This window comes from Mus caroli, unplaced genomic scaffold (assembly GCF_978045245.1).
Source record: "Mus caroli unplaced genomic scaffold, Mus_caroli_1 scaffold_19, whole genome shotgun sequence".
In the NCBI taxonomy this organism is placed as follows: Eukaryota; Metazoa; Chordata; class Mammalia; order Rodentia; family Muridae; genus Mus; species Mus caroli.
In genome coordinates this window covers 32,896,694-32,911,107 of record NW_028227274.1, presented here as the reverse complement: position 1 = coordinate 32,911,107, position 14,414 = coordinate 32,896,694, and the positions used below count along the sequence as shown (strand labels likewise).

The following is a 14,414-nucleotide window of genomic DNA, read 5'->3' as shown; positions in this document are numbered from 1 at the left end:
TGTTCATTATTTATTCAGTGCTCCCCCCCCCCCCCGATAGTGGGCACATTCTGAGGAGAGGCTCTTTTCTCCCTGCTATATTTTATGTAGCTCTTTTCTTTCCTGATGTTTGTTATTGGAAAGAAGAGTTTATGGTTGCTGTGCTTTGAGCATTGATTTTTAGGTTTTGTGTTATAAGGAAGCAAGCTTTAATATTTGCTTGGAATAAAACAAACACAAAAGCACACCAGGACATGGAAAATTTATTTCACTCTTGATTTTCTACTGACACTTTCGATAGCATTACTGAAGTTCTTAGACAAGGTCATTAGCCAAGAATTGGCAGATTGAGAGTGGCCTGAGAGAAGCACACTCACAGGTTGGAGGGTTGCAGGTCGAGGCATGGCACAGTCAGAAGGGCGGGGCTTCTCTCCCGTGCAGTGGATTCCCATGGCAGGTACCGTGGGCCAGTTAACTGCTCTCTTGTGATCATAGCCTTATGAACTGTAAAGCTCATACATAGGCTGCATGGGCTGCAGGGGAGCTGCATAGTGATGGTGGGCCCATCTGAGAAGGCCAAGCAGTTCCTTTCTGTGCTTGGCTAGGGGCAGCAGAACCCTGGCCACTTCTGCAAACATTTGAGACATAGATGCTCTTGGCACTGAAGGTGTAGTTCTTAGAGAATAAAGTACCCATGGATGGACATGAGCAAGAGAGTACCTGGTGGAATTAGCCAGTAGAGGTTAGTTTGTAAAGGTTCTGTGTGGTTTTTGAGACCTGCCATGGCAGGTCTGGGTAAGCAGCCACCAAGTTCTACTGTTGCTGCCACCTGCCAAGCATGCCTTCTCCTCTCACCTGCCTTAGATGCTGGCTTATCTATGTTTCAAGTGAACAACAGCCCTCTGGTCCATTTCCTCCTCTCTTCCCTCCCTCTCCTTGAAGGCCTCAAGGCTGACCAAGAGCGCGTGGCCACTGGTGCCCCGACTCTGCAGTCAGTTTTCTCACTGGCTGTTGTTACTAACCATGCTTTGTCTGGAATAACTTTCGATTTATATTTAATTTCTCCAAATGTTCATGTTTAACCATGCTTCCTCTCTTCCTTTTAATGGAAGAATGTCAACTAGACGTCAGCAAGACAGTTTTTGGAGGTTCTGGAGCCAGACGGTGGGTGTTAGGTAGAGTGGCTCTCATAAGCAACCTTCTCTGGACTTAGAAGTCATTGTTAAGTCTCCTCTTAATTCTTTTGCCCTCTCCTGTCTTTTCTAAGCTAAGTGGTCCCAATTCCTTTTATCCTTCCCCACTGACCCCATTTCCTGTCCCCTCTTGTTGCTGCAGTTTTTGGGCAAAGTGTTGTTTTTCAAAAATTTTCACAGTTGTCTTCTGACAGGGTTTTAGGTAATATATTTTGTTCCTTCTTTCCCACTACAGAGGTTATACTGTGTTTTGTTTTGTTTTTCCTTCAATGATTGTAGAGAGGTGGTTGGGGTGGGGAAGATGCATCTCCCACCCCATTTGGACTAACCAGGACTCTATGTCTCCAAACTGAAGGTGCTTTACACCTTCAGGGCGATGGCAGCCCAAATTTGGGTGATATCAAATCAAGCTTTCTATTTTTCTCTTTTTCTGTTTTTTGTTGGTTGGTTTGTTTTTTTTAATTGGATCACTGTTTTGTTATTATAATGGGACCTCATAAAATTGCAAAGCTTCTGTAAGGCAAAAGACATCGTCAATAAGACAAAAAGGCCACCAACAGATTGGGAAAGGATCTTTACCTATCCTAAATCAGATAGAGGACTAATATCCAATATATATAAAGAACTCAAGAAGGTTGTTATTGTATTAGAAGGAACAGTTGCATACCTTTGTCTGGGCTGCATCGGTTCCCTGTTCTCAGATTAACTCTCAGGTGAGAACTCCACTGTGGTTGCAGCTCTGTCTTCACAAGGATTTGGTGGCCAGGCTTCTGAGCTCTGCCCCAGGTTCTGCACCCACATCCCTGCTGTGTTTCCATAGCCTGCTGTGGTAACAGCTCTCGGATGTCTGTTACACATGTGCTCACATATGCAGGTGCGTAACCAGGTTCTGAGGCAGACCCCTCTGTCAGAGGGAGCCCATCCTCATGCCAATGCCTTCCTTTGCCACAGAATCCAGAGACTCCGGAAGATAGAATTAGTGACTTTTTCTCCCCAAAGAGGCCTCAAAGCTCTTAAAATAAACCTCAAAAAAAAAAAAAATCTAGTACTTAGAACCTCAGCTCTGAAAGCAGACAAATTGCAAACCTGGTAGAGTCAGACTTTCCTTCTCTGATCTCTTTCTGCTTTTCTCTCGATTTATTTTAATATTCCCTTTCATGGTCTTAACCTTTCAGAAACTTGTCTCAGGACTTCCTTGCCAGCTGCTGGCAGGAGAAGCAGCAGGACTTCCGGTCCTATTTTTTTTTTGTTTTATTTATTTTATTTTTTGCTTCACATTTTTTTTTCTGTGTCTCCTTGCTTTGCTGCCCTAGTTCCTCACTGTCCAGCATCCTAGAGTGGCATGTGGCTTTGGAATTCTGATGGTATAGTTCTGGTCTAGTGATCTGGGTAGAATTTAGAGCTAGTTTAAAAATTATTAATTTTTGAGATAGGGTCTCACTATTGTAGCCCTGGCTGGCCTAGAGCCTGTTACAGTAGACCAGGTTAGCCTCAGACTCACAGCTCTTCCTGCTTCTGTCTCCTGAGTGCTGAGACTAGAGGCTTGTGTTCCCACACAGTTGTTATTCAAGTGCTGCTGAATGGGGGTGGTTCATCCCTGCCCCGCTAGAGCAGTCCTTCTTCTGCCCCTCTAGCCTGGTGAGCCTGCTACCAGGGGAAACGTGAGTTCTTTACCTTGATTAATTTGGTGTATTAGCCTATGAAGTTACAAAATATCATTTCAGAGCAAGATGTCAGGGAGGCTCCTTGCAGCTCCCATGGAACAAGTTGACCTTTCAGTTAATTTTTTCAACATCTTTGGGGACCCATTTGAAAAGAGCTCAAGCCGTAATTAGGACTAAGCAAAGAAAATGAATGTGAAGCCAGAATGTTTAATAAGAAGCTTAAAACCCCAGAACCTCCTGATACATAATAAACAGGATTTTGAACTTTGTTCTCTTATTCCTGCCTTTTTAGTTTAATTTTTTTTTTTTTTTTTTTTTGGTTTTCTCACTTGGACTTGAGGACTGTCTCCTATTTTCTTGTGGTAGAACAAGAATCTGACTGGTAACAGCCTGTGAGGCTCAGCTGGGAGATGCTGGGGAGACTGTGTATTGCAGACTGATCATCAGGAGGGGGGTAAGCCTAGTTCACTTGTTTCCCCGAAAAGGTTTTAGGGATTAAGTATTTCCTAGATGACTCTTTGTGAGGAACGGAGGGAATTGTCTGGATAGTTTTTAGAAGCTTCTGAGACTTGGAACACTTTAGAGAGTCAAACCAAAGATGTGTGGATTTGTCCAAGGTCTTTGCACGTGAGAGTAGTAAGCCCCACCCCTCAGGTCCTCAGGCAGGCAGTTTGATATATTTGGCTGTGTTGGCGCACATCTATAATCCCAACACTTGAGAGGCAGAGGCAGGAGGATAAGGTATTCAAGACCAGCTTCAGAGACATAGCTAATTTGAGGTTAGCCTAATACATGAAACTGTCTCAAAAATATTAAATACAAAGATTTGGTGGGCAGTTGTTTCGGTAAATCTCCAACCCAAATATGCCCTGGCAATGAAAAAACAACTCAATTAATATGAATACATGGTACGTGCCTAGATTGGGCAGATCTACCACTACACTACCATCTTCTCCATCTATGAGACCCCTTAGAACTTGCAGTTTCTCCAGGTCATGTGCTTCTGTCCTGCTTTTTCTTCTTCCTCCTCTGCATCCTCTCCCCCTCCCATTTTCTCCTCCTCTCCCTCAACCTTCCACTCCACTTTCCCTTTATCTGCCCAATCCTCAGCTCTCCTTTATTTTATACATTAAGGTGGGAAGCAGGTTTATAGGAAATCACCCGAGTGCTGACTCATTCCTAGTTCACAACCTCTCAAGGGAGAATGGAATTAGCATCAAGTATAATTAGCCCCAGGGCTGTCTGCAACACAGGGCCTCCTGTACCCTAGGATGGTCGTGACCTTCACAGTTTTTTTTTTTTTTTTGCTTCTGCCTCCCAAGTATTGGGATTATACATGTACAATACCATGCATGGTTTTACTTTGAAGTGTTATAAATAATTAAAGCTGAACTATACTTGTCAAAATTAGTTCAAAAATGTATTTTAGGATGTTATAACTTTGTCCTGACACTTTGTGTTTATTAACTTGCTTGTTAATTCCAGAGTGGGTTAACTTGAGGCACCTCTGTGCCAATCTACTTAGTCCTGGTATTTAACCTGAAAGCTTCCAGAGAGGTGCCACCTAGTGATCCTTAGTGTCTCAAATTGTTCAACAGCAATCTCTTTTGGACCAGAAGGGACGGTGAACTGCCTGAGACTGATACTGCCCCATCCCCAATCTGTGGAGAAGAACAAACTGTAGACTGGATGGAGGGAAACATCACAGCCAGGAGCTCCTGGGTGTGGGTGACAGTTAAGTGCCCACAGTAACTTAGATGAGACCCTTTGTTAGGCAGGTGCAGAGCTTTCTCGTGAGGATGTTGGATGTACTGTATGTACTCATGAGCACGCCAGCAAGTTGCTCAGTTACTGCTAAGTGTTGGCTGTGATGGTGGAAGAAAGAGGAGGCTCCTCTGCAGGAAGAGCTGTGAGTCCTGGCTGCTTCCATTCTTGGCAGAGACACTCACAGGTGGAGAGTCTCATTTGGGAAGGCTGTCTGCAGGAAAAGAGCAACACACAGTGCCCGAGAGCACAAGCTTGGAGTCCCAGGACCCAGGATCGGTGCCCGGCTTTACTAACCACTTGTTCTAGATTTCTGTGCCTGCTGTGACAGCCGAGATCTATTTCCTCATAAGAAATGGCTGCTACTAGCCTGAAACCAGGTGTTGGCATTGCTGTGCTTCCTTTGGAGGCTTAGGGCAGATCCTGACCCTTCCTTCTCTCTGTTCCTGATTGCCACCAGCGTTTCTTGGCTACAGGCCACAGCACTCTAAGTCTTCACAGGCATCTTTGAATCTATGTTTTGCTTTGTCTTCATTGTCACTATCTTCCTAGTCGTCCTCAATTCTTGCTCTGCCTCTTTCTTTTTCTTCTCTTTTAGAAGAAAGTAATTTATTGAGTGTACCACAAGAATGAAGCAGGCCTGGCAGGAACAGAAGAAGCACCTGCCTGAGACAGTAGGCTGGGGAGCGCCCAGAGGTATTTTGAAATTCCTTTGTTTTAGCTAGACTTTGGGAAATCCCTCACCCTCGCACTTTTCCACTATGCAAATGAGGGAAGTCCTGGCTGGCTGGTGGTTTGTTCTGGGTGGAGGTTGGGCTTGGAGAGAGGCAGCTCTGTGGTAAAGAGTGCTGTTGATTTCATTGACAGGGTTGTTATGTCATCCTGCTGCTTCTGGGTTGACTGGGACCAAGCCACTGGTTTCTGGTGGGTTTGCTGTTTGTAGGATTCTGGATAAGGACTTGTTTCTTTTCTGGACTTTCAATAATTTTTTTTTAATGCAACAATATATCTTAAGCATATCCATGTATTCACCTCCTACTATCTCCCTCCAATTCTAGTACTTAACCCAGCAACAGTCAGTTATGGCATCTTGTCACATTTCTCTCTCTGATGAAGCAACAGGCCCAGTCTCAGGTAGTTAATTGCAGTTTTTTTTTCTTCAGTAGCCTTTTGAGCTGTGCAGGGATGACACATTTGTCCTGTCTGTCACTCATTAATCTGACTGGGACCCTGGGGTGCTATGCAAAGAGAAACATATCTGAGATATTTTATTAGAAGGTCTGTGTTACATGGCCAGGAATTTTAAGGGCATTGAGGACTTTGGGTGATAGGAGCTGAAAGTCTTATCTGGAGATGGAACTGTTGGGCTCAGACTGATGTTTTGTCGGGCTGTGGTCTAGAAGAGATGAGGAAGAGAAACCATAGATTATGGGGGTAGATGCTGTAGGGTGTGTAGATTGTGTACAGCTGGGAACAGTGCTTGAGCAGGCTAAGGCTGTTCCAGGCTTTCAGATCCCATGAGCAGTTGCCTGGCCAGAGATCCCTGGTGGCTAGAGAGGACTTTTCCACAGCAAGGTCTGTTGAGGAGTCTGGGTCTCTCACCTCTGAGGACTGTGAGGTTGTCTTGGAGAATAGCAAAGCCTTTGGATCTCAGCAGAGTTGTTTTAGTCAGAAATCGCAGCTTCTAAACTACAGTGGAGTTCTCTGGGGTTCCTGAGGCAAAGAGAGAGGATGCTGGGCTCCTTGTCTCAGGATGCACAGGAACAGGGGGCCTGGGCAAACCCATCTCCTCCTCAGGCCAGTGCACAATGTAGAGATAAGGGACAGTGTGAGAGTGTATTCTCTTCTACCATGTGGGCTCTAGGGGTGGAAATCTACCCACCATGCCATCTTGCTGGCCCTATTTATTTTATTTTTTCTGAGATAGGATCTAACTATTATAGCCTGCCACACAAACGAAATAAACATAATAAAATTAACCATATATATTATTTTATTTATTTATTTTTATGTATTCTACATGTATACTGTATGCCAGAAAAGGGCATCAGATCCTATTGTAGATGATTGTGAGTCACCATGTGGTTGCTGGGGATTGAACTCAGGACCTCTGGGAGAGCAACCGGTGCTCTTAACCTCTGAGCCATCTCTCCAGCCCCCAAATTAACTCTACACTATAAGAAGAAAAATAGCTTACAAAACAATTCTGTCTCCTCTCAAAACTCGAGAATATTTATTCTAGGCATGGTAGGACACGCCTGTAATCCCTGCAATCAAGAAGGTGTACTGGTTAGTTCGGTCAGAGTGACAAACTAGTTTCCTAGGAAGAGGGACTCTCAGCTGAGGGAATTGCCTCCATTACATTGGTCTGTAGAGCATCTTCTAGACTAATGGTTGCTTTGGGAGAATCCAGTGAACTGTAGGCAGTATTGTCTCTAGAGAGGTGGTCTTGGGTTGTAAAATAATGCAATCTGCACAACAAGAAGCGTACCAGGGACCTGTTCCTCTGAGGTCTCTGCTTCAGTTCCTGCCTCTGGTTCCTGCCCTCAGTTCCTGCATTGGCTTCCCTCCATGATAAAGCATAGCTAAAATAAGCCCCTTCATCTCCCAACTTGGTTTTGGTCATTGTTTATCACAACAGTAAAGCAAACTAGGGCAGAGGGTGAAGCAAGAGGATCACTTGTTTGAGAGTTTGCAGCTAGCCTAAGCTACATAGCAAGACACTGTCTTTAAAAGTTGGACAGCGGTGTGATCTCATTGCTCAGGAGGCAGAGGCAGGTGTCAAACTCAGGATCTCTGAGTTTGAGGCCAGCCTGGTCTACAGAGTGAGTTGCAGGATAGCCAGAACTACACAGAAAAACCCTGTCATGAAATACACATACACACACACACATACATACATACATACATACATACATAGAAAATATATTAAAATGATTGTCATCAGACTTGTTCTTGCCATCACCCTCCTGGTCACTCCCATTGTAAGCGGATGTTTCCAAGGTTACTTCTTCCCAGGCTTCCTTCTTTCTTTCTTGGAATGTGTGCTGTTCTCCAAGCCATGCATTACAAGCCTCGTCCCAGCTCTGGGTTTGGTTGGAGAAAGGGTAAGACCTTGATTCCGTAGGATTAGTGTTCGGGTAAGAAAAGACACCAGTGAGCATGCTTACACTCACTCACTCACACTTGTTCTTGTGTTTTTTCTTTTGTGTTTTCTGTGCATACATTTGGGAAAGGCCATGATAGTGTTAGGGACTGAAAATCCAAAACAACCCAAGCAGGCACAGGATTCCACACAAAGCAAGATCTTTATTTGAGTGAGGCGGTCAGGGACAACAGCAGCACACACTTGGGAGCTGACTGGTCTTTGAACATTCATCTTGGTAGGTTTTTTTTTTTTTTTTTGAGTTTTTTTCTTTTTAATTAATTAATTAACTATTTTGTGTATGTGAGTACACTATCGCTGTCTTCAGATACACCAGAAGAGGGCATTGCATTCCCATTACAGATGGTTGTGAACCACTATGTGGTTGCTGGGATTTGAACTCAGGACCTCTGGAAGAGCAGTCAGTACTCTTAACTGCTGAGCCACCTCTCCAGCCCCATCTTGATAGCTATTTAAGCAGATGACAAAAATTTACTGTACTTGGGCCAAAACTGATGGATCAGGGCTGCAGAACGGACTGGGAGCTGAACTGCAACCCTGAGCCAGAATGTTAGAGTATTTAGACTCCAAAACCACAAACATCTGTGCCAAGTTATCCCACCAATCAGGATTTAGGGATAGGAGACTTCCTTAGGAACACGGCTTTGTGGTATATTTATCTTGTTCTGGTTGGTTGGGTTATTCAACTGTGACAGGGCAACTTACCCAGCATCCATTTCTCTATTTGCCAACCAGGATGTCAGTTACCCAGGGAGGTCTTGGGAACTTGAAACTTTATTTGACCCCTACTCAAAAATGGAAGTTTTATTCAGAATAGATTCCTTGGTTCCTTCTTGTATTAGGACATTGTAAAAAGACAGCTCTCTTTCTACAAGCTAAGATGAGGTCTTCTACCAGAAACTGAATTGTCTCCAACCCATATCTTAAACTTTCAACCTCCAGAATGTTGAGAAAATAAATGTTTGTTATTTATGATACCAGTCATGGTAGTTTCTTGTTTCAGAAGAAAATCTAAGATAGGGAGGTATAATCTGGCTTTAAAAAAGTTATCTGCTTTTGCCTAGATATTTAAGAATAAGCAGGGATATAAAATTATTCCTAGTTATCATTCAAAATGGCCATGTGCTGCGTTCCCATGGATAATTGTAACTCCATAATAAAGAAAGGAAGAATATAATTTTTTACAGTGGTATTCAGTGCCTGATAGCTATTAGCCAAAAGGTAGCTGTCCCTGGTGAGTTATTGCAAACATGTTTTATCTGTTCTGTTACCTGCTGTTTCATGAATATATCCCAGAAGCATCCTATCTTGTTTTTCATACTTGTCTTCTAGTGAGAATTGTTCTGATTTTCAGCTTCAGGGGATAATTACAGCGTTCATTAATTTCTGTTCTTTTATTCCCTTCCATTTATTTCTGGTTCCTTGAGAAATTTGCCCCTCAATCTATACTAAGAGGCTGTAAGTTCCTTCATTAAAAGGGTGTTTTACAACACTGGTTTCTCTCTTGGCGTGGTGGTGGAAAGACTGTGTCAGCACCTCCTTACGTGAGTAAAGGTCTCTCTGGTGTGGACTAAATTGATTTAAGGAGCTTGAAGTGGGAAAGGCAGGCCCTGACCTTATGCTACACTGGAGAATTTGTTGTTGTATTGGAATTCCTGAACAGGAGAGGGTTATTTGATCTTCTTACCACGATTCAATCATAAACATTGACCATACATGTTTATGTAGAGGGCATTGAGCATGTTGTTATAGGGAACATGATTCTTGGTTCATAGAGGTTCATATTGATTTAAATGAATGGGTAGCTATATAGAGTAACTTTAGCATTCAGAGATCCAGGACAGGCCCAGAGGACCAATGCCTAGATGCTAGTGAATGGGTATATGTGTGCTAAATCTTCCTGAAATGTAACAGAGCTGAGGACATCCACTTGAGGGCTATTGTTCTAATTTTATTTCTTTTGTATGATGGACTAGCCTGCCAGAAAGCAACTGAGGGGCTTATTTGGTTTATAATTCCAGGTTACCTACTGTAAATCACTGAGGAGAGGTCCAGGCAGGAACTCAGTGAAGCAGCTAGTCCCATTATATCCATGGCCAAGAGCATAGAGAAATACATGTACCAGTGCTGCCTGTGTTCTGCTTTAGACCTCCTGCAAAGGGAATGGTACTACCCACAGTGGGCTGTCTTCCTATATCAGCCAGTCTTCCACAGACATGCTCACAGGTGAAACAGATCTAGACAATTCCTCAGTTAAAACTATTCCCTGGTGATTCTAGGTTGTGTCAAGTTGATAGTGAGAAGGAACCAAAGGAAGCAGTAGGGAAAAGGCTGTGTGGAGGGTGGCTTGTTGCACTTTTAATTTTCCCTGATATTTTGCCCCCTCTGTGTACATTCTTCATTATAGATAGGATTATAACTCATGTTCTGTATAAATGCAGATTTTTTTTTAAAGTCAGAATCTCTCACTGAGGCTGTTCTTGAATTGTGTATGTAGTCATTGATAACCTTGAACTTCTAATCCTCCCCTTCCTGCTTCCTGAGTGCTGGGGTTCCAGGTGTGTCACACCATACTTGATTTGTGCAGTGCTGGATATTGAACTCAGGGCTTTACACATGCTAAGCAGTGCTTTACCAACTGAGCTACATCAGCATTCTGTATAAATGCAGATTTTTTTGCATTTGCATATTTATTTTTATTTATTTTTTATATTTTTTATTACATTTTTTCCTCAATTACCTTTCCAATGCTATCCCAAAAGTCCCCCATACCCTCCCCCTACTTCCCTACCCTCCCATTCCCATTTTTTTAGCCCTGGCGTTCCCCTGTACTGGGGCATATAAAGTTTGCATGTCCAATGGGCCTCTCTTTCCAGTGATGGCCGACTAGGCCATCTTTTGATACATATGCAGCTAGAGTCAAGAGCTCCGGGGTACTGGTTAGTTCATAATGTTGTTCCACCCATAGGGTTGCGGATCCCTTCAGCTCCTTGGGTGCTTTCTCCAGCTCCTCCATTGGGGGCCCTGTGATCCATTCACTAGCTGACTGTGAGCACCCACTTCTGTGTTTGCCAGGCCCCGGCATAGTCTCACAAGAGACAGCTATATCTGGGTCCTTTCAGCAAAATCTTGCTAGTGAATGCAATGGTGTCAGCGTTTGGATGCTGATCATGGGATGGATCTCTGGATATGGCAGCCTCTAGATGGTCCATCCTTTCGTCACAGCTCCAAACTTTGTCTCTGTAACTCCTTCCATGGGTGTTCTGTTCCCAATTCTAAGGAGGGGCATAGTGTCCACACTTCAGTCTTCATTCTTCTTGAGTTTCATGTGTTTAGCAAACTGTATCTTATATCTTGGGTATCCTAAGTTTTGGACTAATATCCACTTATCAGTGAGTACATATTGTGTGAGTTCCTTTGTGATTGTGTTACCTCACTCAGGATGATGCCCTCCAGGTCCATCCATTTGGCTATGAATTTCATAAATTCATTCCTTTTAATAGCTGAGTAGTACTCCATTGTGTAAATGTGCCATAATTTCTGTATCCATTCCTCTGTTGAGGGGCATCTGGGTTCTTTCCAGCTTCTGGCTATTATAAAGAAGGCTGCTGTGAACATAGTGGAGCATGTGTCCTTCTTACCGGTTGGGACATCTTCTGGATATATGCCCAGGAGAGGTATTGCGGGATCCTCCGGTAGTACTATGTTCAATTTTCTAAGGAACCGCCAGACTGATTTCCAGAGTGGTTGTACAAGCTTGCAATCCCACCAACAATGGAGGAGTGTTCCTCTTTCTCCACATCCTCGCCAGCATCTGCTGTCACCTGAATTTTTGATCTTAGCCATTCTGACTGGTGTGAGGTGGAATCTCAGGGTTGTTTTGATTTGCATTTCCCTGATGATTAAGGATGTTGAACAATAAATGCAGGTTTTAAAATAAACATCAAGTGATCATCTAAGACTCTTGATGGGCAGGCTGGCTTATGATAGGGAAGAAGCAGGGAGATCCCTGAAATGTGCCTGAGAAAGGAACAGAAGAGAGTAACAAAGCAGATACTAAAACGAACATGGATTAATCGAGAACAAATGGAAACCCAGTGGAAAGTCATCTGGATTTGAAACTGTGGGATGTTTGGGGAGATTCTGGGAGGATTTCTGTCTGTAAGAATGGAGAGAGAGATAGGAACAGCTAGCTTGGGGTGGATGGGAAGACTGGCTTAGTTATCAGGGCACTTCTGTTATGCCTTCTCCATCCTGTAGTCTGTCTATTATAATAGTCCTTCTGGTACTATGTAGTAAATATTTGTTTTTGTTTGTTTGTTTTCTTAGAGACAAGGTTTCTCTGTATAGCCCTGGCTGTCCTAGAACTCATTCTGTAGACCAGGCTGGCCTCAAACTCAGAAATCTGCCTGCCTCTGCCTACCATGTACTGGGATTAAAGGCATGTTCCATCACTGCCCGGCCCTGTACTAATATTCTTGTAAATGTTCTTTTTGTCTTCTAAAAGGCAGGAGAGGGGCCCCAGTCTCTATATTACTTACTGAATACCGTGTTCTTTGCTTAGCAAGTACTACACAGACTGCTGGTGAACATGCTTAAATTTAAAGTCTGGGTCTCTTGTCCATTAAGGACACTGATATGTGAGGGTGGTGGTGGTAGTTGTGGTAATGATGATGATGGTGATGATGGTGGTGGTCATGATGGTGGTGATATGATGGTGATGGTGGTGGTGATAATGATGGTGATGGTGGTGGTGGTAGTGATGGCAGCAGTATGTACATAACTGGCTTTGGGAAGTGAATCAAGACAGAATAGAGAAATATGACTGGCATTTCTTTTTTTTTTTTTTTTTTTTTGGTTTTTCGAGACAGAGACAGGGTTTCTCTGTGTAGCCCTGGCTGCCCTGGAACTCACTTTGTAGACCAGGCTGGCCTCGAACTCAGAAATCCGCCTGCCTCTGCCTCCCGAGTGCTGGGATTAAAGGCGTGTGCCACCACGCCCGGCATGACTGGCATTTCTTTTGTGTCAGTTGCTAAGGTAGTCAAGACTGTTAGGTATATTCAGTGTTAAATACAGAATGAGTGTGGGTTTCCATCCTTAGGAACCTCACAGTCTGCCAGGGAGAAGGCCAGCTGAAAAAGCAATGTACTACACTGAGGCAAAGGCAGATGCTCTGACAGCACGGACTCTCCTCCAGAGGAGAGGGTTGGAGAAGCATGGAGGAAATACCTTTCAAACTGAACAGGCATTTGTTAGGTGCAGGCTAGGAGGACATGGCACTCTAAGCAACAGGAGCGGCACATGTAAAAGCTTGGTGGCAGGAGACAGGGTGTCAGAGCAGTGGAGAAAAGGCTGTATAAGGGCAGGAAGACAAAGCTGCAGACTTGATTAGGGTTGGAGTGTAGAATTGGGTCTGTGTGTATTAGTCAGCATTCTCTAGGGTAACAGAATTTATAGAATGAATCTCCATAGTAGGAAGGAGATTTATTAGAATGGCTTATAGGCTACAGTCCAGCTAATCTCACAATGGTTGCCAATGAATGGAAAATCCAAGAATCCAGTAGTTGTTCAGTCCATGAGGCTAGATATCTCAGTTGGTCTTCAGTATACTCCAGAATCTTGAAGAAGTAGGCTCCAGTGCCAGGGAAGGAGTGGGCTTATAGTGAGGTAAACGCCAACAGAGAAAGAGCAAAGATTCCTTCTTCCAGTTGCATGTATAGGTAGCAGGCATGGCCAGGATTCGACGCAAGTCTTCCCATCTCAAAGATCCAGATTAAAAAGGAATCTCCCCACTCAAATTAAGCAAAAGCCACTCATTAGTTATATATATATACATACATACACACACATATACATATATAGTCAAATTGACAACCAAGAATAGCCTTCATGGAACTGAACTCAGGACCTCTGGAAGAGCAACTGGTTCTCTTAACCGCAGAGCCATCTCTCCAGCCCCCGAAGTCTGTATTTTGAGGGTCATAGAAAAATACAGGTTTTTAATAAGGCAGGAGATAGGGTCAAATTTATGCAGTGACTATTGAGTAATCAAGGAGTGTTCATTTGCTTATCTTTGTACCCCAGGATCCTTTGACAGAGTAATGAAGGCTACCTGTTTTTTCCAGATCCTCACCTGTGTGTGGGAGTCTGGGTTAGTAGACTGGCCTTCCACAGACCGGAGGGCCTGGTGTTTGATCTCAGCCCGGTCGCCCAAGGCAGTGCTGCTGAGCTTGCTGTTCCATGTTGGAAAGCAACTGCTCAAACCTCATCTCACTGCAGAGCGCCTGCACAGACAGCAGCTTAAAATTCCTCAGCCACGCTCTCTACAAATTGAAAAATTTTACAACAATGTCATATCAACAGAAGAAGTCTTGAAAAGTAGGACTGAGAAATAAAGACCTCTCTGCCTTCTCTCCCTGCAAGGGAGTTTGAAAAATATAGAATTTCTAAGTTTCATGTTAAATATCCTTGGGGTTTCTTTCCCTTCCCTTTAAAAAAGTTTTTTTCTATTAACCAAAAATCCAACAGAGACGCTTGTGGGAAGATAATTCCTTCTGGCTGGAGCTTAAGCTTCGTGTTCTGAGCTTTTTAATTTTCTTTCATCGGCAGTGGGTTGAGACCCAACTGTGCAGTCACTGGGGCTCAGCA

At 43.6% G+C, this 14,414-nt stretch overlaps 1 protein-coding gene across 2 annotated transcripts in view; it reads left to right on the top strand.

Annotated features, from left to right (window-relative positions):
* Window positions 1–14,414, top strand: part of Sil1 (SIL1 nucleotide exchange factor) — a 236,064-nt gene that overhangs the window by 25,826 nt on the left and 195,824 nt on the right. The window contains exon 2 of one of the 2 annotated variants that reach the window (XM_021150503.3): window positions 5,199–5,296. The exons of the other annotated variant lie outside the window; for it this stretch is intronic. The gene's annotated coding sequence lies outside the window, so the exon portion shown is untranslated. The remainder of the gene's footprint in view (window positions 1–5,198; window positions 5,297–14,414) is intronic. 2 annotated transcript variants of the gene reach the window in all.